Source organism: Pinus tabuliformis, chromosome 1_1, assembly GCF_031772625.1.
Source record: "Pinus tabuliformis cultivar Carrire ecotype Pingquan chromosome 1_1, CPIR1, whole genome shotgun sequence".
In the NCBI taxonomy this organism is placed as follows: domain Eukaryota; kingdom Viridiplantae; phylum Streptophyta; class Pinopsida; order Pinales; family Pinaceae; genus Pinus; species Pinus tabuliformis.
In genome coordinates, this window is record NC_142297.1 from 381,147,970 (window position 1) to 381,173,958 (window position 25,989).

The 25,989-nt window shown below is 39.2% G+C and overlaps 1 pseudogene; it reads right to left on the minus strand.

Moving 5' to 3' along the window:
- Positions 1 to 1,645: 1,645 nt before the first annotated feature.
- The window catches only part of LOC149213226 (polygalacturonate 4-alpha-galacturonosyltransferase-like), a 40,110-nt pseudogene continuing 15,766 nt past the window's right edge, over positions 1,646 to 25,989 (minus strand).

The window sequence follows — 25,989 nt, forward strand, 5'->3', positions numbered from 1 at the left end:
GAATGAAGGGAAATTGGAAAGCCAATGATCTCCTACAGTTATGTATGGCCTTGTCTAGTACCTATGGCCTCTTAGACAACCAAGATTGAGCTCAAACTCACCCCAGCAAATGAAAATAATGCTCAGGGGAGAGGGAAATGACTCTAGTAAGTAGAAATCCACCCAAGAACACTTAAGAACACTCCAGGTAAGGAGAGAGAAATTCTTAACAGTTGTACATAAACCAAATTAGCAACTCCTTGAGGAAATGTAACAGCTCCAGAACCGTGGCAGTTGATCTCTAACTCAACAAGAAAGTGGATTATGAGTAACTCAGAGCTGATGCATTTCATAGAGCATCAATCAATCAAGAGTTTTTGAATGATGCTAATAGAAATTCAATGGAGAGCTATTTATTTCAGCCATGAGCACAAAGACAAGGAGCGCATATAATATAACTGAGGAGTAAGAATGATGATAACTCATACACCATAAGTTTATTATATCTTAGGAACATATATTAGATGAGAGCCTGGCACATTGCCTTCATTGTCAAAAGAGAGATGTTAATGTGGAAATTAACCCTCGCTCGATGTGAGACTATTGTAGCATAGCTGCTATGGGAAAATAAAGGAATTGGACATGGCAGTTAAACATTGAATTGAGGTAGTTTCAGTGTTGTCCAATTAGGGCTATTGCATCTTGTCACAGGAAAAGATTGCAGGACATTCCAACATTACAAAGGGAACAATCCAGTAATAGTCACTCTTTGTTTAGTTAAGTCAAAGCTCATGGAGAATGATATCCAGGTGTTTTAGCCTATATTCAACCTCTTTTGGGTAGAAACCACGAAAGTGAAAAAGCTCAAAGTCTGTAATCCAATGGGATAAGAAAAACTGAGGATAAAAGCAAGTCTACAACACTTAAAGAAACCAATGTCTGTGACTAAGATGAATCTCAATCTAAAGCTATCTATTTGCAGCAGGATTTGAATATCTATGGTAAAGATTCAAGGGTTTTCTATAGTAGCTAAAGATCAGTATTAGAAGGAAAAGAGTCTGTAATTGGAAGTCATTGTATTATAATAAGAGACTAAACCTACAATAAGGACAAAAATTCAGAAGCTGCTTCTGACTTTGACTAGGCAGAGACTCAACTATTGACCTTGACGTAAAGAGGAGGGCTAACTTGGAGGGACTCTTTGGTCTTGTGTTGGATATCTCATTTTGAATAAATTCAATAAGAGGAGGATTGTTGGGTTTTCCCCTATTGAGAGGTTTAACCATGCCTTGAAAGCCTAAATCTTTGTGTTGGAAGAACAATTTGTGTAATTACTTGATGAAAGAGAAATATTAACTAACCAAGAAAAGAATACTTATTGAGGAGTTTACTTCCAACTATCAAGGAATACAATGAGGACATAAAATTTGTAAATCTTAAACTTGGCTAGGCCACTGCACCTCCAAAAACCTGACTCATTAAGCCATAAACTAGAAACCTTCTGTGGAACTCCAAAAACAAATGAATTAGAATGAATTATCAACCAGAATCAAGGGCCTTTACACTTTACATTTGACAATCTATTGCAGTATGAATATTGAGGTCACAACTATTCATTTATATTGCACTGTTGTAAGAAAGGATGATCATATTTTATATATTTTGTCTAGTAAGGCCAGCACTTCATCATTGCTAGCTCTAACCAGGGTTTCATGTTCCCATTGTAATTAACAGTAGCCGCATTGTAAATCTCTCAACAGTCCACACTAGGATTATATCCTAAACCCAACAGATGCCAAGACTTGTCCAAAGGATGGATCAAGCCATAAAACGTTCAATCCAGGGGGTAGTGTTCCAAGGTTCCGCAACACTTTATCCTCATTCTGACATACAATAAAAGAAAAACTTAGAAATCGAACAAAGAAAAACACATTAAGTTTTCTAGCTAATTACTTTAGATTTACTTCAAATACTTTAAAGTAAGCATCACAGGAATTAACATAAATACACCACACTACACACTTATCGTGTTCTGCCACTTGTGATATATACCAGTTATATCTTTTTTCTCCCATTCTTTGAGATCAAATACATTCATCCCATATCCCACACCACAAGCATTAGGATCAAAGTGCCTGGCTATGTGTGGATTGGAAAAATTAAGGTATTTGTCAAACCAGTGAAAGCTTTCTCCACAAGTTTCCACTAAACCATTAACCTTTCCATGAAGATCTACTGACCACAAGGGCATCAAATCTTTCTGCACCACAATATCATCATCCAAGAAAAGGATCTTGTCCATTTTGGGATAAACTTGTGGAAGATAGAAACGAAGATGATTTAGCATGGATAAATATTTTGGATTTATATATTTCAAATTGGAGGAATGTGCTGAGAGTGTAGTCGAGTGATTTGCCTTGAAATAATACTCTTTCATAGCTGCAGATTCAAGTTGGCGAAGCATAGGGCAATAGGAGGAATTGAGCCATTTAAAATCATCTACATTTTCTACATGTATCGCAGCTTTCCCTGGGGGATTAAGTAAAAACCACATTTTCATGGCCCCAAAATTTAACTTGTCTATGATGAGATGAAATACATGTTTCTCAGATTCCTGCAAACACATGTAAATCACCTACAATGAGATCCAAAGATTAAATGTAAAATGCAGCAAAACTATTGAACTTCCAAACTTTAGAGTAATTTAAATTAATAACACTTCACCTTAGCATTCATGACATTTGGATTCACAACCACAGATGCAACCAATACATTGTCACAAAATAATGCATAGTGATAAAGAGTCGGATCCTCCAACTTGTCCCTTTTAAGAAATTATCGCTTTCTAAGAGGAAGAAAGATATAATCTATGGTCAATCGCATGTACAGACAGTGCAGGCTCTTGCGAACAGACTTTGTTGCCACCTGACTTAAAAATTTACTTTGCTTTTCTGAGGTCCTTACTTGCTCATCTGCAGACTGAAGCATGGATTTCAACTTCTTTGTTACTATCGCATAGCCATAAAATTGTTCTCTAGCCTTGGATAGGACATGACCCATAGCCTCAATCTTCTCAGGTGCACTGAAACATTCATATAGATTACCGGTCATGAAAAAGAGAATGAAAAGCAAAAAGATTGACACACAAACTGCAACTTTAAAAAAAACAAAGGATATGAGCACCAAATGGAAATGGAAGCACTTACTACTCTTGATTTAGAAGCAACCAATGTGAAAATCCAAGGGGTAGTGTTCCAATCTTGCACAACACTCTATCCTCATTCTGACATACAATAAAAGAAAAACTTAGAAATCGAACAAAGAAAAACCCATTAAGTTTTCTAGCTAATTACTTCAGATTTAATTCAAGTACTTTAAAGTAAGCATCACAGGAATTAACATAAATAAACCACACTACACAGTTACCATGTTCTGCCACTTGTGATATATTCCAGTTATATCTTGTTTCTTCCATTCTTTGAGATCGAATACATTCATCCCATATGCCCAACCACAAGCATTAGGATCAAAGTGCCTGGCTATGTGCGGATTGGAAAAATTAAGGTATTTGTCAAATCGGCAAAAGCTTTCTCCACAAGTTTCCACTAAACCATTAACATTTCCATGAAGATCTACTCACCACAAGGGTGTCAAACCTTTCTGCACCACAATATCATCATCCTAGAAAAGGATCTTGTCTAGCTTGGGATAAACTTGTGGAAGATAGAAACGAAGATTATTTAGCATGGATAAATATTTTGGATTTATATATTTCAAATTGGAGGAACTTGCCAAGAGTGTAGTCGAGTGATCTTCCTTGTAATAATATTCTTTCATAGCTGCAGATTCAAGTTCGCAAATCATAGGGAAATAGGAGGAATTGAGCCATTTAAAATCATCAACATTTTCTACATGTTTCGCCGCTTTCCTTGTGGGATTAAGTAAAAACCACATTTTCGTGGCCCCAAAATTTAACTTGTCTGTGACGAGATGAAATACATGTTTCTGAGACTCCTGCAAACACAAGTAAATCACCTACAATGAGATCCAAATACTAAATGTAAAATGCAGCAAAACTGTTGGATTTCCAAACTTTAGAGTATTTTAAATTCATAACACTTCACCTTAGCATTCATGACAGTTGAATTCACAACCACAGATGTAGCCAATACATTTTCAGAAAATAATGCACAGTGATAAAGAGTTGGATCCTCCAGCTTGTCCTTCTTAGGAACTATCACTTTTCAAGGGCAAGCAAGTAATAATCCATTTTCAATTGCATGGACAGATATTGCAGGCCCTTGGGAATAGTCTTTGCTGCCATATGACTTAAAAATGTACTTTGCTTTTTCAAGGTCCTTACTTGCTCGTCTGCAGACTGAAGCATGGCTCACAACTTCTTTGTTACTATCCCACAATCATAAAAATTTTCTCTAGCCTTGGATAGGACATGATCCATAGCCTTGATCTTTTCAGCTGCACTGAAACATTCATATCGATTATCGGCCATGAAAAAGAGAATGAAAAGCAGAAAGATTGACACATAGACTACAACTTTAAAAGAAACAAAGGATATGAACACCAAATGAAAATGGAAGCACTTACTACTCTTGATTTAGAAGCAGCCAATGCAAAAACTATTACCTTTGAGGTAGATCAGAATCTGCATTAGCCTCACCCAATGTACGCTAACATTCTTTAATATGAAGCATCAATTCATGGTATAAATCAAGATTATTCCTAGCCTGGGAAATGCTTGAATACACCCTAGCCATGATCAGTTGGTCTCGCATCAATCTAATAGTGGAGTCAGAATTCTCGTTCTCATTCTCTCACCTCAAAATACTATATTTTCCCAGGACAACAGAATCTACATCCTTTGAACGTTTGATTGTTGCGTTTTCAAGCTCAACTCGTTTTTCTTCATCCTATTGAATCAACTCTGTTGAACTTTTCTCCCTCGTCTTTTGTCTTAATTGTTGTAAGCATTAAACTACTATAAATTAAAGCATACTATGCTAAAATCTAAGAAATATAAAATTTTTCTATTGGAGAAGTAACAATCAAAAAGAATTTTGGAAAATAATATAACAATTCCCTTTTCCATGAGAACAAAAGTAGCGATCTAGTGCAGCAAAGAATTTTACCCTCTGTGAAACTTTGGATGGAATTTCTTCAAGCTGCAAATGGTCTGCATTACAACAACCATTGTCCTGGGAGTTTGACTAGACATTACCTTATAGTGGGCTACCAACATCATAGATCAGTTAACTAGGGAAAATCAAAACTTACAATCAAAAGCATTCTCTTTGACGTCTTGATGTTCACTTCATGTGTCATCCTCTTGAAACCTCATAAGAAGTTCTTCATCATTGGAAGTTTTTTTCTGCACCTCTTCATTCATTTTAAACCCCTCAGGATTTTCCTTGCCTTCTTCATTGAAGATCACACCACCTTGTTGCAAATGTAACTTTTCTAAGTTGTCTCCAGAAGTCATTTGCCTCTGCTTGAGGTACACCGTTAGAAAGATAGAAGCACCCCTACCAATGTCATTTTTCACGTTATGCTTAATACAACCCTACTTAACTACATAGATCATCATCACATAGGTTTCCTTACATGTTCAATAGAGAAAATAACCAAAATCTTCACCAATCATACCTCAGAGTTAGTAATATCCATTTGGTTTACTTCGGACGGCTTTTCTAATACCCATGAGGTAGATATCCGTTATGACATCAATCACCTACCCAGTAAATAAAATTTATTTTCAATTCTCTTCTCAATAAGGGAGAAATGAAATTTAAGATATCCAAATGGAGCAAGTTTCTTATACTTGCCTCTTTTGGGAAGAGAGAGTCAATGCTCTCTGTTAAACTCTTCTTTCTCCAGTCATCTGCCTATTCCTGTGAACCCCACAGCTAAATAGATAAGAGTGATTTTAAACATATGACAAAGCGCCAGTATCCTCAATAATTCCTCTTTATTTCAATCCACTCAGGTCAATTAAATTTCAGTTTAGGGACATTATTTATTTTTTGGGATTAGACTAACGTAAGTGCAAGTACAATGCCTAGATCCTGAAAAAGAACAAAATGGCCATAGAAAAATAGAATTGGTTTTCAAGATGTGGAAAGAGAATACCATTCTAACAGATCCATCTCCTGAGAAGTTGTGCCCTGCTATTTTAAATGATAAAAAATGCATAAAAGGTCAGGTAGAAAGACTTGATGGAGAAGAATATCTATAAAAATACTGAAACGCTAAAAAGGGGGTTGCTTTGCTATCATGCATATGCTAAGATCGAGATTTCATTACACATCAATAATAAAATGGTGTGTATAATATCTATCGTTTTTTTTGGCCAATGTTCTTTGAACACTGTGGGAATAGTGTGAAAATGATATGTATAGCAGAAAGTAGCTGCTGAACAAGATTATCATTGTGAATTGGGTCTAGGTTGGGTGGATCAGAACTGGTTTTAGCTTGATTGATGAGAAGTGGATTTAGCTTTATGGATGGAAAGTGGGTCTAGCTTGGATAATGAGTGGACCCGAAGAATGATTGTTACCCTTCCCACCCGGATTCAATTCCCACAAGATTTAATTCCCATGAGTAAGATGTTGAACTGAACTTTTAACAAATATATTATTATAATATCCATCCAGCTTATGCAGAATTCAACGCACACTTAGTACCATCCTACTCAGAATGGGCAGTGCCCAACGAATTCACCGAGTAGTTGCCCAACGAATTTACCAGTCATATGCATTTCCCTTTATTAAAAAATGGAAAGAGCATTGTTATTTCTTGCTATCAGGATCAATTGTGTGGAGTACTAAAAAGGTATGGTTTTGATGATCATTTCAGTGGCTTTTCAGTAGAATTTGTAAACCTTTTTGCATCATGAATTTGGAAAACAATAAAGAATTATAACAAAACATATGAGAATTAACATGCAAGACTTAATCACTGATAATTTTTATTCTTCTGTGCAGGAAAGGGTGAAAACGAAGAGTTGCCATTCCGAAGGGAAAGACAAAGACGAGATAACTGCTGTCCCTTTGAAGGGAAACCGAATGCAAACAAGGTTAAGCAGATCAAAGCAAATCGGCCCGGAAAAGGAGGAGAAGACACCACCTCGACGGAGAAGAAAAGAAAAGATTAAGGATTGATAGTTTGGCGAATCCCTCAGGATCTTTGATCCGGAGGGATCGCTGCTTTATTTATCTTGTTAGTTGGACATCTCTGCCGTCACCTCTATATAAAGGGACAACACTGTTAGCTTTGGATATAATACTTTTATGTAATTTTCTGTTAAAGATCAACTTTGATCATCGAGTCTCGTTGAGAACTAGTTCATTGTACTTTTGTCTTATGCATTAATATAAACTTGGTGATTATCTCATCTCTGCGTCTGGATTAACTTAAGGCGGTGTACCCTTGGAGGCTAAGGGCCCGGCCCCGGAGGACACTTCCTTCTGTATCACTACGATTTGATTTCTGCGTGGTTTGCTTATCGTTGTTATCTGGTAATCTAATATGCTTTATAAGTTACATCATATGCTCTGTTAAGATTCGTTCATTAAGATTCTTTATACTGACTCTGCATTATATCATCAATACTTTCAGAGTTGATTTGATATTAGTAGACTTAATTGAACATTGTTCTCATTTTGTTACGGAGCCTTTATGCTATGTATTTGTGTTAAGGAAAATATCTGAAGATGTGTTCTTTATGATTCAGGATTCATGTTGTTCCATCTCTGAAACACAGTTGTAATTTCTGTTAATGATTGGTGTTAAATCAGATTACTTTTCCAGTGTGTTGCGCATGTATATGATTTACTGGCACTATTCCATAACTTATCAATAATTAAGTGTTGTTCCATTAGTGTATTCTGCTTGATTTGCCTTAAGAGTGAAATATTGTTATCTGATTGTGAAGAGTGCATTTGGGTTAGTAGGTTAAGTTTGGTTACAACTCGCGAGACTTAGTTGTTCGATTGCTGTTCCATTTTAGAATTGCTGTTCCATTTTAGAATTGTTGTTCCATTCTAGATTTGTCGTTCAATTTCTTATTTGTTGTTCCATTTTGTTATCTGTCGTTCCATTTACTTGCATTTTTTATTTTTGTGTGAGAGACGATCTAAGGCTGTAGCGAGCCTCGGCTTTTACTGCCTCGCTCCCAGACCTGTGGTCTATGCTCTAATTTCCCTTCCATCAGTTTCCAAAGGGACGGGCTATTGTTGCCGAACCCTTGACTGATAAATTGCCTGGTTTTCTGAACGTGTGATTTTCCATGCTTTAAATTCCCTTTCCATCAGTTTCCAAAGGGATGGGTTATCGTCGCCGAACCCTTGACTGATCAGTTGCCTAGCTTTAAGAGTGTGTGTCTTAGTCATTTGAAGTAACTTAGTTATAGACAAGCATCCGTTTACTCTTGTATTTTTGTAGAAAGTTGTACTACTAGCATTACTCTGACAAATAGCCTCAGATTGAGTCACTCTTTGTAATAACCAAACGCTTCTGGACTGACATATTAATGTGAGGTAATTAGAGGTGAAAGAGACCCTTTTTATAGCTTTACATTTTGGCACCGTTGCCGGGGAAAGAGTGTAGCCATTTGTCTTTTTCAGAGTAGTGTACAAGCCTGCTAGGGAAGAGTTGGATCTTAAAAAACGGAAGGTAAGAACCTGCGTGCGGAGCATGTAAAAGCCCTGCTCCACTGTCCGCTTTCCTAACAGATTTTTTTTTGCTTTGTTTGAATAGAATTTAGTAGTTCATTTGAGTGCATGAGTAAGCAAAAAAAACCAGAAAGGAATATTAAACCTCCATCCAAGCGTGAAAAAGCTAAGGGGCCAGTGACCCTTGGCCGAACGACCTTCATAGACGAAATCTATAAGAAAACAGAATCTCAGCCATCAGTAGGCCCCAGGAAAATCATTTCTAAACAGCCTACTAGTTCCCTTCAAGCCACAGGATCACCATCTGTAGCCTTTGCTGAGGTGCATAGTCAAACCGAAGAGTAGGATTTTCAAGAAATTGAAAATTCTACTCAAGAACTATTGTAGGAAGGGAATTTCAGCAAATTTTGTGAAGGATAAGGAGAAACAGGGGAAACTGAGGAACCAAAATCTCCTATTGGAACAAATCAGCCATTAAATAGCCCAGATAAGGGGAGTGCTGCAAAAATCATTGTTGAAGGAATCCAATCTCCTCAGACATCAGGTATTCTCATTATTCCAGATAAAGGAAGTGCTATTAAAACTATTCCTGTCAAAACCGTTCTTGCTCAACCTAAGAATACCCTCCTAGAAATCCCATAAGGTTATTGGCATATATTCGATCCCATGGCTCAGAACTAGCCAAATGCTTAAACCTCTACATTACAATATCCCATAGTGGATTCTGCAGCAAATGCACCCATGAAAGCTATCCCTCTTCAGCATATCCCTACATTTCATGGTCTCATATCAGAAGATCTGGATGCATTTTTATTCGAATTCGATGTGTTATGCAGGGGATATGATTACACCACCGATGCCAAGAAATTGAAACTATTTCCCTCTACATTAAAAGGGGCTGCCTTAAGATGGTTTATTGGACTAGGTGGTGGGGTTATCAATAATTGGGATCAAATGAAAGAATCCTTCTTAAAAAAGTATCAGGATTATTGTAGGTCTAGAGAATTGAAAGACGAAATATTTCAAATGACAGCCAGACCGAATGAAACATTAGAGGAGTATGTGGAACGTTTTCAGTACAATCTACAAAGATCTCCTTATGCATCACTACCTTTACCTGATAATGTGTTAAAAACTGCATTGATAAGGGGCATGAAGGAACAATGGATTGAAACATTAAACATCATGGGAAAAGGGGATATTTATCAAGAGAATTTTGCTGACATCATTGATTTATGTATCAGGAGTTCGAGAGGTAGCACAAGAATAAAACCGGCAGAATATGATCGGTTTGCAAGAGATAACAAAGTATCAACAGAAGGAGTAACACGTGTAGAGATTGGAAATTTATTAGAAAATTTTAAAACTGATATTCTGGGGACACTAACTTCACAACTCAATATTGTGCAGGCTAAACAGAAGCAGATGGAGGCAGAATAGAATTTGGCGATCTTCTACCCCCGATGCAGGAAAAAACATAGCCACAGGGAATGTCCACTGGATACAGTCCAAACATGCACCATTTGTACAAAAGATCACCTTACGAAGAGCTGCCCCTCACTTCCTGGATTGAAAGCGGTATATAAGGAAGCGGAAGAAGAACCAGAATCGGTGTACTTGATCAACCAGCATCACCAGTGGCAGCCGAGACAATCTGGTATGTTTCCAGACCCAATCTCTTCTTTTCAGCCTCCACAGTATAATGCCCAACAATATAGTATGTGGCAAAATCAATCTCAACCCCCATTTTCAAACTGGTCACCTCAACCATTTCCTTCCTCAAACTCGTGGCTGAATCAGACAAGCCAATCTGGTTGGCCGAATTTCCCTTACACTCCATCATATTGGCAAAATGGCCCATATCCCTCACAATGGACTCCCCCTACTTCGCAAAGTTCACCCTGGCAGACAAGCTGGCAAAGACCGATGCACCAGCCAGCTGGGACTATTCCGCTCCCTCAACCTACTCTGCCAGCCTTACAGCAAAATCCCTAGTCTAATCTGAGACCGCAACTCCCAGCCCAACCTAATCCCAATCCAAATAACAGACTGGTCCAATCTCTCCAAATCATAGAATCACTAGAAATAGGACCCGACCTGAGGGAGTGCAATGATCTTCAGTTAAGATCTGGACGTATAATTGAAACTAAGGGAGATAAAACAATTCATATTGAAAATCAGTTACCAAAAGAACATCAGTTGCAACAAGAGGATGTAAATAAGCAGCAGACTCATAAACAAATAACCACATCCTCTCCTCCGTTCCCAGAACGATTAGTCATACCTCGACCCATACAATATCCTGACTTTGACATTCTGGGAGAATTACAAAATCTGTACATAAAAATCCCATTCCTCCAAGCCATTCAAGACATTCCTATATTCGCAAAAACTATCAAAGAATTGTGCATCAAGAAACCAAGGAGGAATATAACAACTAATCCATGAGTCCAAGTAGTCGACACTTTATCTGATTTACTATCCGGGAAAGAAACACCCATTAAATATGAAGACCCAGGAAATCCAATTGTAACTGTTCAAATTTATGATCAGACCCTGTCTAATGCCTTAGTTGATCTAGGAGCTGCAATTAATATTTTAACAACCACTACTTGCCAAAATCTCGGCATTACATCTGTAGAACCCACCTCTACTTTGTTAGAATTAGCTGACCGATCTGTGGTTAGACCAGAGGGTACTCTACATGATGTCATGGTCTCGATAGATTCCTGGGAATATCAAACCGATTTCCTGATAATTAATCCAAAAACCCGACTTGATGGACACCCGTTAATTTTAGGTAGACCTTGGCTTGCCACTGCCGATGCTTACATTGGTTGCCGGCAGGGAAATATGACTATAAGCAGAGGACCGAATATCAAGAATTTAGCTCTATACCCTCCAGCGCAGCCGAGTGTCACAATAATTAAAACGAATAAGCACCCTATATCATACCTTACTGATAACATTAGATCTCCATTGACTATACAAGAGGCACTTGATTTTAAAGACCAAACAGAGGATGATGCCATTAATAATTTCATTAGTCAAACCGAATCTCGCACACAGTGTCACATGATAGAAGCAGCATTTGATAATGAATTAGAAGAAGATCCTCTGAAAGATACACATGACCAAACGATACCCGTTACTTCTGTTGCAAATAGTAAAATTGTGGAAATTGAACCGGGAAAAACTTTAAATATCAATGCCAATCTCATGCCTGAACAAGAAACAAAGCTCATCCATATGTTAACAAAATATCAAGAAGCATTTGCATGGGATTACCCTGATATGAAAGGAATCGATCCCTAATTATGTACACACCACATTTATATAGAAAAAGATGCCAAACCTATTCGTCAGCCGCAAAGAAGACTTAATCCTCATCTAAAGGATGTGGTAAAAGAAGAACTTCAGAAACTTTTAGATGTCAATCCTATTTCTGATAGTAAATGGGTCTCTCCGCTTGTGGTGGTACCAAAAAAGAATGGAAAATGGAGAATCTGTGTGGATTATAGGGAACTAAATAAAGCAACACAGAAAGATCATTTTCCTCTCCCATTCATAGACCAAGTATTAGATACTTTAGCAGGAAAGAAATTCTTTTCTTTCCTGGATGGCTTCAGTGGATACAATCAGATTCAGATTGCCCCTGAAGACCAGGACAAAACTATTTTTACTTGTCCTTGGGGAACATTTGCCTATCGAGTTCTACCGTTTGGCCTATGTAATGCTCCTGCCACATTCCAACGGGCTATCCTTAACATTTTTGCAGATTTAATAAATGATGGAATTGAAGTATACATGGATGACTTTACACCATATGGAGATGATTTTGATCCAGCACTAGACACCCTAGAAAAAGTCCTATAGCGCTGCATTGTTACTAGGCTTTGCTTAAGCCACGAAAAATGTTACATGATGATGACTGAAGGACTTATCCTAGGGCACTATGTTTCAGCAGCCGGCATTCAGGTAGACCCAGCCAAAATCCAAATACTTTTACTTATTCCCACTCCTACTACTCAAACAGAGGTACGCAGCTTTCTTGGATTTTCTGGTTATTATAGACGATTTATAGAACATTATTCGCACATTGCTGCACCTTTATATGCACTAACTGGTAACGTTGATTTTCTTTGGACAGAAAAATGTGACCGTGCTTTCGAAGATTTAAAGAAGCTCGTATCCACAGCCCTAGTCCTTCATGGACCAAATTGAGATTTACCATTCCAAATATCATCTGATGCCTCAGATACAGCCATCGGCGCAGTCCTTGGGCAGGAAGAGGATAAAAAACCATATGCTATCTATTACATCAGCAAAAATTTATCCCCTGCTGAATTAAACTACACTGTTACTGAAAAAGAATTCCTAGCTGTGATACATGCTGTCAACAAGTTTAGACATTATATTACAGGCTATCCTGTTATTTTATATACAGATCATTCTGCCATAAAATATTTAGCAAATAAGCCTGTTACAAATGCCAGAGTAACTAGATGGTTGATTTTATTGCAGGAATTCGATATCACAATCAAGGATCGGCCTGGCAAAGAAAACCCTATAGCCGATTTTCTCTCAAGAATACCAAAGCCAATCGATGCAGCAGCAGTTGAAGATCAATTTCCAGATGAGCACCTGTTTGCTGTTGCTGTTCAAACACCCTGGTATGCTGATGTTGCCAATTACCTCGCAGTAGGTAAATTACCAAAAAACTTAACCCCTAATGAATGCAAGCAGATTGTTCAGAAGAGTGCTAGATTCTCGTGGATTGGGGGCTATTTGTTTCACACAGGGGCAGACATGCATATCAGGAGGTGTGTTCGAGAAGATGAAATCTTTGACATCCTAAAAGCCTGTCATGATGGACCGTGTGGTGGACACTTCGCTGAGTGTAGAACTAGACATAAAGTATTGCAGACAGGATATTATTGGCCTACCATTTTCAAAGATGCAAAGAAATTTGTCCAAGCCTGTGACAGTTGCCAGCGAGCAGGACATCCTGGTCAATCTGATGAGATGCCTCTGAAACCACAGTTAGTCATTGAACCATTTGAGCGATGGGCTCTTGATTTCTTTGGACCCATCAACCCATCATCAAATCAGAAAACATATATCTTGGTGGCAACAGAATATGTCACCAAATGGGTTGAGGCAGAAGCATTGCCAAGAGCCACAGAGGACTCTATCATACAGTTCTTGTTCCATCTATTTGTACATTATGGCCTTCCAAGGGAAATAATTACAGATGGAGGACCACAATTTTCTGGGAATAGATTAGCTGCAACACTCAACAATTATCACGTCCAGCATAAAATCACTACTCCATATCACCCACAGGCGAATGGGCAGGTAGAAAGCAGCAATAAGATAATAGAATCAATCCTAACGAAAACCATTGCGTCACATAGGCGTGATTGGGCTGCCGGACTACCTGAAGCACTCTGGGCCTATAGAACAACATGGAGAAGCACCACCTGTTAATCACCTTATCAATTGGTGTTTGGAAAACAACCCATTTTCCCATAGAATTCGAAATCCAAACATTACGAACAGCACAGGAAGTTGGTCTAGGTCTAAGCAAGGCACAAATCAATCGACTACAGCAGATCAATGAATTGGACGAAATCAGGCTCTCTGCACTACAAAATACAGCACTGATTCAACAGCAGCGAGCTAAATGGCACGATGCGCTCATCAAAACAAAGTCTTCCATGAGGGAGACTAGGCTCTATTATACGACTCTCGGTTTCAGGACTTCCTTGGGAAACTCCAAACTCGTTGGTTGGGACCATACGAAATCCAGAAGGTGCATGACAATGGAACCCTTACTCTAATCACAATCGACGGTTCTGGATATGCATTCAAAGTAAATGGCCACCGAGTTCGTCTCTATCGCAAACCACTTACTCGGGAGTCCTTCTGCCAGCAGCTACGCCGAGACACTGATATGGAGATTTTAGGAGAGGAAGAGAAATCTTCCTCACCTGTAATTCATTAAGGAATTCATTTCTTTTTTACAATCTGTACATAAGTTCTTTTCTTCAAGATGTTCTTGTACATATGTTTGAACTAAATGTTTTCTTTCTTTCTCAAAATTTCGATTTTTGTCGTTCCGTTTCTAAAAGAATGGCATTTGCGTGTTTTGCTGTTCCTTTTCAAAAGGAACAGCATTCTTGGTTTTTGCTGTTCCTTTTCAAAAGGAACAACATCTTTGACATCTTTGATTTTTGCTGTTCCTTTTCAAAAGGAACAGCATCTTTGATTTTTGCTATTCCTTTTCAAAAGGAACGGCATCTTTGATTTTCTGTTGTTCCTTTTCAAAAGGAACAACATTCTTAATTTTTGCTGTTCCTTTTTCAAAAGGAACGGCTTTTCTTGTTCTGCTGTTCCTTTTCTAAAGGAACAGCATTTTGGATTTTTGCAGTTCCTTTTCCAAAAAGAACGGCACTACGGTGTGTTTGTTGTCCCTTTTCCAAAGGTGCAGCATATTTTAATTTCTGCTGTTCCTTTTTCAAAGGAATGGCATTTTTGCGTCTTTTGTTGTTCCTTTTCGAAATGAACAGCATTTTTAGTTACTGCTATTCCTTTTTCAAAGGAACGACATTTTGAGTATTTTTGCATAGCATTTTATTATTATTATTATTATTTTTGCTGTTCCTTTTCCAAAGGAGCAGCATTTGCATTTTTGCAATTTATGGTCTTTTTCCCAGAAAAACATCGCTAGCATACTTTTGCTCTCCTTGTGAAATATCTTATTCCTTTTGCTGATCTAAATTGAGGATGCTTCTTGCCCATATTCTTTCAAGTCTTTAAGATACAGCTATGCACTTATGCAATGAATATAAAATCACAACATACCGAAATCCGCAAATCATAAATCGCTATCTTTACAAGGCTCTGCATTGGTAAGAGGACAAAAGGAAGGACATACTTGTTTCTTATCTTTTGTTGTCATTGTTTTACTAATTTTGCTCTGATTGGTTATCTTTATCATGTTGATCCCTTTAACCCTCTTTGATTATTCTTTAGGAATAAGAGCAAAAGGCTTATATCTTCCTATTGAGATGATAAGACTTCTTCCACCATTCGTACTCTTAAGGAGTGTTGAACCACCCTTTGTGTACAAATAAGAAAAAGTACTCTATGAAAAAGAAAAAAAGTGTGAACATGATTTACGAGATGTCAAATGCAGGATAGGGGGTCTCATCAAGAGCCAGCCTACCATGATCATGAGGATGGAAGTGAAGTGGCATTCCCACTATGGCCACCACACCAAGGATATGGTCCAAAAGGTATATGAAATAATCAAACCTTGGAATAGGAGGTCTCATCATGAGCCGGCCTGCCCACTTTTCGCTCCTTCGTTGTGAATGGCATTATGGTTAACTGGTCACCAAGCCAGCATAATGGCCTACACTTTGACATAACAACATTCCTAAGTATACACAAAGGATCATGGTTCCAGGGGTGAAAAAAACAACTCTGCCAAGGTTATGGACACCTGTCGGCAGCAGAGCACTGTTAATGGTATTGAAGTCACATTGCTTACATCAATAGGTAAGATACTAATACTCTTTTGTTTCTTATACCCTAGGAACTAATCATATATTATTTCTCGATTTATATATCGCATGAACATTTATTACCACCAATCATGGCAAAGGAAGTGACAATGACCACTTGACATTTGGCAAGTACGATAGACGTCCTATCCCCCAGCCTCATATCATATCACAGTAGCCTCTTACGTAATACGCGATCAACTCTCTGCCTCGATTTCGGTAATTCGTTGTCTCTCTAAACATGCCATAATTTCATACGTTGTTCCTTTATAACTCGGTTGCAGATCGGGTGCTGCTCCTTTATTTGACGGCTGGGACAGCCTATCACATTGCGGGGGGGGAGGTTAACCTCATTATTCCCTGAATTACATGTCAGCCCACTATTCGGGAAAGATAGTGTACGACGGTATGGCATGGCTTAACGGCATGACATTTCTATTTTTACGCAAGTTGCTATTCATAATCCATTTCTATTGCATACTCTGTGTTTTTTTTTTTTTTTTCGAAATCTTGCGATTATTACCCTCTCTGTGTTTCAAACAGCACAAGCAATTGCTGTTCCATTGAGAATCCACAGTGAAACCATGGGAGGAAGGGCAATTCCAAGCGAACCTCAGAAGTTGACAGTCTCCGCTGCTGCCCGGGAGATCCTGGAAAGAGTAGGGTGGCTGAATTATCTCAGTCGCCTGCAGGAGTCTAATGAAACAATGGCGATGGAATTTCTGTAGAACCTGCAAGACGAGCACTCCACAGTAAGGGGGAAGCGGATAGCGGTCACCGCTGATATAATTGCAGAAGTCTCGGGACTACCAGCCACCGGACCAGTATGGACACTAAAGAAGGAAAGATTACAGAAGATCATGGAAATTTTCCAGGACGAAGGCCAGAGCTTGACAATTAAGGGGAAGGGAGTTCTGCCAGCAATGCTAGGAGAACCCTGGACGGAATTAGCAAGAATAGTGCAGAGCTACATCACCTGCGAGGGGAGGAAAGACGTGGTAAGACCACGACATCTTAAACTTTTAGCTGTTTTAAAGTAGAAATGCTCTGTAAATCTGCCTGCACTTCTGAATTCATTATTGCATGATGCTGCATGAAGCTTAAAAAAGGCACAGCATGTAGAGTCAGTCGTCAGTCACCATGGGTTAATACGATTAATAGTTAGTCATAGTCTCACCCAGCAGCAGAGCAGCTGGGAAGAGCTGATTGCAATGATTGAGGGGGGATTGACAGCACCATCCCCAAAACGTAAACATTCTACAAGCACACCAGAACGTCCAAAAAAACGCAGAGAATTAGTAAAACAAAAAAATGTTGCTAGTGCATCTGAACGACCAGAAATACACCAGGAATCGACAAAGCGTAAGCATGCCACCGATACACCCGAACGGCCAGAGAAGCCCAGAAAATCAGCCTGGTTAGCTCGGATAAGAGGAAGGCTAGAAAAGCTCCAGGAAAGCACCAGCCAGCTAGTGGTAATTGAGGACAAGCAATCCTCAAAACCAGAAGTAGAGATAGAACAATCTGAAGAGGAGGCCGAGCAATCCGGAGAAGAAAATGAGGAAGAAGCTGACGACTCTGAAACAAAAACTAAGCATTCAGAGGCAGAAATAGAACAATCCAAACAAGAGGGGGACATAGGACAGCAGGAAGGTAGCCCACCACAAGACCCAGTAGGAGAAGATGAATTGGCCGCAATCTTGGCCAATATGGGTGAGTATGGCCAACCTTCCAGTCCAGTAGACCTCCACGACAAACCCCAAGAAGAAAACACATCTGAAAAATCACATGCAGTAGAGGCAAAAGAAGGAAATCTGCCTGTTCATGATGAACGGGAACAATCTGTTCCCAAGTCACGAGAGGAAATTCCGGAGGGAGTAGGAGCAGAACAAGCAGTTGCCCGGAAGAGATGGAACCAGCTAAGGTTCCTACCCCAGAACGGCCAGAGCAGAACAGCGAGGAAGCACCCCAAGAGAAAGACCCAGAGACTAGTCATGGTCCAGACCGCAGTAGACAGCCTGCTGTCCCTTCTAATGAAACGCTGGAAATTAAGAAATTGCGAAAGGAATGGTAGAAATTATTGAATACAATAGCCCAGCTCCGACAGCAAATTAGAATTCTGAAAGCAAACCAGAGGGTAGGAAAGACCGCAGGGAAGAAAAAGAGGGCCACTGCAGTAAAATCCCGCAAGGCAAAAAGGCGAAGGACCAACAATCGCCCTGTTGTTCAAAACCCTGCTGAAAATCCAGCTGCCGTTCCAAATGATGCTGAAGAACAGACTGTTGTTCCAAATGATGTTGAGGAACAGACTGCTGTTCCATTTGAAAAGGAATAGCATCAAGCTGATATTCGTGTTAAAAAAGAAGAGGAGAACAAGGAAATCCAGATAGAGGCACCACCCTCACGGGTAATAAGGGTTCTGAACTCCAAATAGTGTAATAAGAAAGTTCAGGTAAAATTCCCGGCCTCCACTGACCTATGAAAAAGAGATCCGAAGACAAGAACCTTGCATAAGATGATGAAGCAAGCCCAGCAAGAAGCTGAACAACTTAGAGAGCAAACGGTCCCCCGTGAGAAATATGAAGAGTTACAACAGCAACTAAGGAACGTCAATCAATCTGAAAGCCAGGCCTTTGAAGGGTGGCGAAAGGAACAAGAGAAAGCTGCAAAGGTAACCCGTAGGCTAGATACTGTTATCAAGCAGATGGATACCTTGTGTTCTTTATACAATGACGTTTTAGCATGTAGGGCCCCTGCCAAAAAATATGCTTTTTTTTTATTAGAACGATATTTGAAATTAAAAATAAAAGTTGTTAAAGCAGGCGCCCCTATACAAATCAACACTGTCAATGACTTTATAGACTGCTGTAAACATTATGGGGTGAAGGTTCAGAGATTGTTATGTGAATTTTATTTGCATAACCTCGTGCTAGATCAGGAGACTGAGTTGAACCCTGGCCCTTTTGTTGGGGACATTCAATTGCAAGCATTCATCTCATTTGGGGTTAATCAGATTAAATGGCTCAAAGCCTATAACACTTTCCAGAGGCAGGAAAATGGCCTAGACTTATGGGTAAGGGCTGAGCCTAGGGACCCAGTGCGGTTATGGAAAGCACATAGAAACCTTATGAGAACTCCGGGTGTCATCAAAACGATAGGACCTATGCATGAGGCACTCATTCGACAAAGTTTAGAGTATTTTCTTTCTATCAAAGACCTCGCCATTGATGCAGCCAAATTCCGGTACCGAATCTCTAATCCAAACATCCAGCTCAGGGAGCCATTTAAGTATGAGAATTTTCAATTAGCTTCCAACCGTTTGAACCTCTATGGCGAGAGCATTTTGAAAGCAGGGCCATCCTGGTTAGGATATAGATTTCGCAGTCCAATTATTTGGCACCCTGCACCCAGATATCAAGCCCTGTATGAGATGCCTGAGGGTCAAACAGGTCAGTTCTTTGACTACCTAGTCACTCACCACGGCTGTAGGTGTTGTAGATCTGATCCAAAAGATATATGATAACAGAAATAAACCCAAGAAGAATAAGATTGAAATAGATAGAAATGATTCTCTCTATTGATCAAACCCTTAAGGTAGGGCAGCACCATACAATCACTCCTTAAGGAAGGAGAACACTCCACAAGCGATATGCCTGTTCATACAATAATACTTCTCTTCATATCTCTCCATGTGGAGTCTCTAGCCTCTATATAGGCCTCATACATACAATACCATGGGTCATTACCATGGTTCCCTCATACCATCAACTAATACCATGGGCCCATTACATTATTATTAACTACTTGTGGTCCCTTACATGACATGGGTTAACCACCTTATTTATTACTATGGCCCATCCCATTATTACATTATTACCTTGGGTACATTCCCTTGGTACCCCATATTATCCCCCCTAGGTATATAACATTCCACCCCCCTAAGTATGTTTCGTCCCTAAAACATGGGAAGAACACAAATAATAAGATCTACTCAAAAGAGTAGTCCACTGATACCATGCACGTGCATCTAGCCATCCAAGAGAAAGGTGAACCCTCGATCTCGCTGGTGCCTTGCTCGCTTGAGATGGAAGTTGACCGTGGCAGCTCTTCTGTGTTGATGTGCAGTGGGTGGATCTTCTCTGCTCGTTATCCGTCATGTGACGACTTGGTTTCCATCTTGATGGTTGTCTCGCTGGGTGATGTGGGTGATGATATGTTGAAGTTTTAACCCACGATGGCTGTTTCTTTACTTCACTCTACTGTGGTGCCCGTTGTGGTGTCTTCTTTTTCAATATGACTTCAACCACTACGCCCTCGTTTGATGTATCATCATGTGTAACCTTTTCTTCTGCAGCCTCTGTTTGTGTTTGATTGTCGATCATCAAAGGCTCATCATCTGATATGTCAGTCCCTTGAACATCTTCTGCTTCAGCCTCCATGTCCTCTACCTGTTTATGGATGGAAATATCCTGTAATGTAATTTTCTTCTTTTTATACCATAGCTTCAGGAATTTCTTCTGCACATTAATATTGATAGTACCCACGGATTCCATCAAAGGATACCCCAAAACAACATCCATATTATCCATTTCTGAAGCATAAAAATCACCATGCAACACATATTTATCCATAGAAATCTTCAAATTTTTGTACAATTGAACATCCTCATCATTCACCTGTGTGTTTTCAATGTGTTTTGCTGGAACTGGCAATTTTTTTGCCAAATTAACATTGATAAAATTATGCTTGCAACTAGGATTTATAGACACAATGATCTTCTCCTTTTGAATCAATCCATGAACCTGCAATAAGGAGACACCAGTAGAAGATAACCCCTTACGTGGCTCATTCTCCTTTTTTCTAGCACGAGACCATTTGTCTAAAAGGACTTTTTCAAATTCTACATCTGAGAGTTTGGTCAACTGTTTGTCATAAAGTGAGAAATACCATTTGTAAGCCTCATCTTTGAAACCAAACCACACTGAATCCTTCCAATGTTTTGCCCATGCTAACTTTTTGTATTTTACGTATTCTTCAATAGTAGAACCATCATCTTTTCCTGTAAAATATAGAGTCGCCATGAAGAAAAAATTCACTCACTTGGAGAAAATTTGTAATTGTCACAGTTTCATCAATATTGCTCAGAATCTCTATTATAACCTGTTTTTGGAAATGGAGCAACCATTCTGCATCTGCCCATGTGATAGAAATCCTGATTCAGACACTGGAATTACAGATCTGCGCTGCTACTTTCCCGCCGTCACCCAAAAATTCTGCAAAAAAAAAGCTTATTTTAAATCAATGATATCTCCCTCATCCGGACTCTGATTCAACTGATTTTTTTTTTTGAAAGCATGCGTTTTTTCACAAAGATTCCAGATCTACAATTAGATTTTGTAGATCTAGTGCCAAGATGTCTAGATCTGTGCTGCAAATTCGCTGCCCCGAAAATTGTCTGCAACCCTACTGATTTTTAAATCAGCGACATCTCCTTCATCCGGAATCCGATTCGACCGATTTTTTTTTTTAAATCAGCTATTTTTTCACCAGGAATACAGATATGCAATTAGATTTTGCATATATTTCACCAAAACATACAGATCTGATCTGAAAATTCGCCACCCAAAAATCCCTGCAAAAAAAAAAAAAAAAAAAAAAAAAATCTCCACGGTTTGCCCAAGAAAGAGCTTTGATACCAATTGTTGTAGATCTAACCCAATAATATATGATAATAGAAATAACCCAATAAATAACAAGATCTGAATATAGAATAGAAAATTTTCTTTAATAGATTTTGCAGATCTTTCAAAATTAATGCACCCAAATTCCGGTACCGAATCTCTAATCCAAACATCATTCTACTGAAAAGCCACTGAAATGATCATCAAAAGCATACCTTTTTAGTACTCCACACACCCCCCTGCTTACCCTATTTCATGCCCTCATGAAAATGTTGTAGTTGACATGCAAAACAGTGAGTGAATAGGCCTGCGAGGGAATCTCATGTGGAGGCCTACAGCCGTGGTGAGTGACTAGGTAGTCAAAGAACTGACCTGTTTGACCCTCAGGCATCTCATACAGGGCTTGATATCTGGGTGCAGGGTGCCAAATAATTGGACTACAAAATCTATATCCTAACCAGGATGGCCCTGCTTTCAAAATGCTCTCGCCATAGAGGTTCAAACGGTTGGAAGCTAATTGAAAATTCTCATACTTAAATGGCTCCCTGAGCTGGATGTTTGGATTAGAGATTCAGTATCGGAATTTGGCTGCATCAATTTCTAATAAATCCTAGTTGCAAGCATAATTTTATCAATGTTAATTTGGCAAAAAAATTGCCAGTTCCAGCAAAACACATTGAAAACACACAGGTGAATGATGAGGATGTTCAAGTGTATAAGGATTTGAAGATTTCTATGGATAAGTATGTGTTGCATGGTGATTTTTATACTTTAGAGATGGATAATATGGATGTTGTTTTGGGATATCCTTGGATGGAATCTGTGGGTACTATCAATATTAATGTGTAGAAGAAATTCCTGAAGCTATGGTATAAAAAGAAGAAAATTACATTACACGATATTTCCATCCATAAACAGGTAGAGCACATGGAGGCTGAAGCAGAAGATGTTCCAGGGGCCGACATATCAGATGATGAGCCAGTGATGATCGACAATCAAACACAAACAGAGGCGGAAGCAGAAAAGGTAACAGGTGCTGACACATCTAATGAGGGTTCAGTGGTTGAAGTCATATTGAAAAAGAAGACACCACAACAGGCACCACATGTTATAGAAATTTTTGTGCCTTACAGCAATAAGCATGAAATGTCCATAATCCAAGGGATCCAAAGTCCCTAAACATGTTGTTCCTACCCCTAGAGGAACAAGGCCAACAAACCACAGCAATTCACAGAAGTTCTCCACCAGAAACTGCTCAAAAACAAGTCAATTCAAGATCAATTCAGAAGCTCCACTAGCTGCCTGCGTTGAAATGCAGAGGTTACACTAGCCAGTTGCATTGCAACACAGGTAGAAGCACTACCAGGGTGCGCTGAGCGGAAAGTGACAAATGTCAGGGTTCTTGTGAAAGGTGTCAAAGACTGTGGAAGCTTCCAGAAGATTCCTCCATGACACTTGCCTTGATGAGTTCGACTAAGTGATGAGTAAGAGGCTCTTAGCCTCCAAGTGGAAGTAAGAACTGACAGAGAAAGAGGACACTAGTCAGGTCACAAGCTGACTCATCTTCACTCTAAACATCTATATATAGATCTCTTCTCCATGAGATCTAGAGGTTGGAATTTTGTTATTGCAAAGAATTGTTGTTGGTTTGAGATTGGAATCATTGGGTGCTTAATGCTTTGAAGGGAGGTGAAGATAGGAATTTCATTTGCTGGGAAGGAGGTGCTGGATTGGACCACTTGTGGTTGTATCTCCTCCTGAACCTTTTTATTCATCAATAAAGCTATCTTGGTTTCTCCTATATATTGATGTGTCTTTGATGTATGATTGCATTAGTGTATTCGGTTTATTTCTAATCCTAAACTAGTTATGAATGTGAATATCTATCTTTGTGTAGAGTTCTTCTCTTGTCGCAAGTAGCTGTTCTCTTGTGATCTTGCAGGAACCCGTTGAAGTTGGACAAGCAAGAAGGCAAGTAGCTGTTCTCTTGTGATCTTGCATGAACCTGTTAAAGCTGGGCGAGTGAGAAGACAAGTAGCTGTGAACTCCCAAAGAGAAGAGAGACCAGATCGAGGGACAAACGGAAGACACCGGTAAGTCTATTTATCTCTCTTCTTTCACATTTCATAAAGGAATAAACCAGAATAGCTGTCCTTGTTTGTTGCTAAGGCACTGTCACACCTTAGGTGGATAGGATCGTCATGCATAGGCATTTTTCCCCACAACAAATTGGCGACTCCGCTGGGGAGATCTGTTTAGTCATTTTATTTGTGTTTCTATCATTGTTTATTTCATAGACTCAATAGCAGCAGCTGCTGCTCTGATCCAATCACTGGATTTGTCTATGATCTGAATGATGGACTCACAAATGATTTGATGATCCTTTGTGATAGATCTTAGTCCTCCCTAAAAGCATCCCTTTGATTGCACCTTGTTTGTTGCTTTGATTTGGCCTGAAACTGTAGATTAAATAGCAAACCATGACCCAGAACCCAGAGAAACAACTCTCGTTTCTTCAGCGTAGGCTCTGTGAAGAGACTCTGCATTTCAACGTAGTTCCCGTGAAGGCTACCTGTGCTGAAATTCAGTTTCCCTTCTATACAGGTGCGCTGAACCAGTTTTGCCTTATGCAGCTAGGGTTCTCTGCTCTGTTTTGCCTTGTTTTGATCTCTGATTTTTGCAGCCTGTAACCAGCATAGGTACCAGTCTGATAACTCCTTTTCTCTGCTTAAATTCCACCTCCTTTTGTACAAAAGACTGTGAGTTTTTTTATTTGTTTGTGGCGTCATTTACAGTCTCCTTTTGCATGAGTGAAATAGTCATCCTGTAGCCCTTGATTCAGATCTGTTGATTGTGATCTTAGGAGAGAGTTCATTGGCTGTTAACAGATTGGTTATACATTCATTTTGGCTTTTGGTTTGAGTTTGTCTCTTTTAAGTGTCAAAACAAGTAGTTCTTTTCGAAAAATCGTTAAGTGTTGTAATCTCTTCTACCCTTTCTGATTTCGAAAAAATAAACTTGTTTGTAGTGATCATTTAAAAGCAAATTCAAAGTTGTGCAAAAAGCTTTCTTTGTAGGCATCAATACTAAGAAAGCAGAAAACAAACACTTGAATTGTGCATTTGCATCTTGATAGTTTGCATGTTGATTTAGGAAAAGTGCATTTTAGAGTGTGCTGATTGCTCATTGAGAAAAGATGGTGTCTTTCTTTTCCCTTTGTAGCTAGGATTTTCATTGTTGAAAAAGAGATAACAATTGCTTATCATATTTTAGATTGCATCTAGGAAGTTGTCTATACATCTCGTGGTGAACCTCAAAAGGCAAACTTCTAAGAAAGATCAACATAAAATAAACCGAATGAACTTAATAACTCTTTGTAACATAACGCACAACATAGAGGTCTAGGATAGAGACGTGTTCCGGCGTCATAAAACCTGGTATCTGTTGGCCTCGCTGATGGTGGGTGATTCCTCCTGAGAGACCAAAAGTGCCAGTACGGATTGTGCTCCCACGTACCGTCGCGTATATATTGGGAGACCCCTATAGGCTTAAAACCTTTATCCTTAGGAAGCCGTGTCGATCGCCCTACTGATCGCAATGCACCGAACACAACATTCGGGAAGATTGACTGTCGTACCGTAAAACGTATTCTGTAGTTTTGTGATTGGTTTGGCACACCCTCTACCTAGATCTCCAGAGCAGTTCCTTTTGGCCTTTTTCAGACTCTATAACGGAAAAAGTCCATCTGAGCATTTGTCACTTCGGGCTCGTTAAAACATCGAAGGCGACTAGAGTCATCTTTAGATTTTTCTCGACTCTTTAAAACTGAAAAAGCAAGTTGTGTCTAAAAGCGTCTAAAATTCATTCAAATAGGAAACATACTTCCCCTGCTTATTTTAGTTGATCGAGTAATCCGCAATCATGGAAGAAAGTAAATTGAAACCCCGTCGTTCGTGGAGGCTTACGAGTCAACCGTCTTTGTCTCCGGAATCGAAACCAGTACGGGCAAAGCGAACTCGTTTAACCGGTTCCAAATCTCCTCTTAAAGTTAGAACAAGCGTTCCAATGACA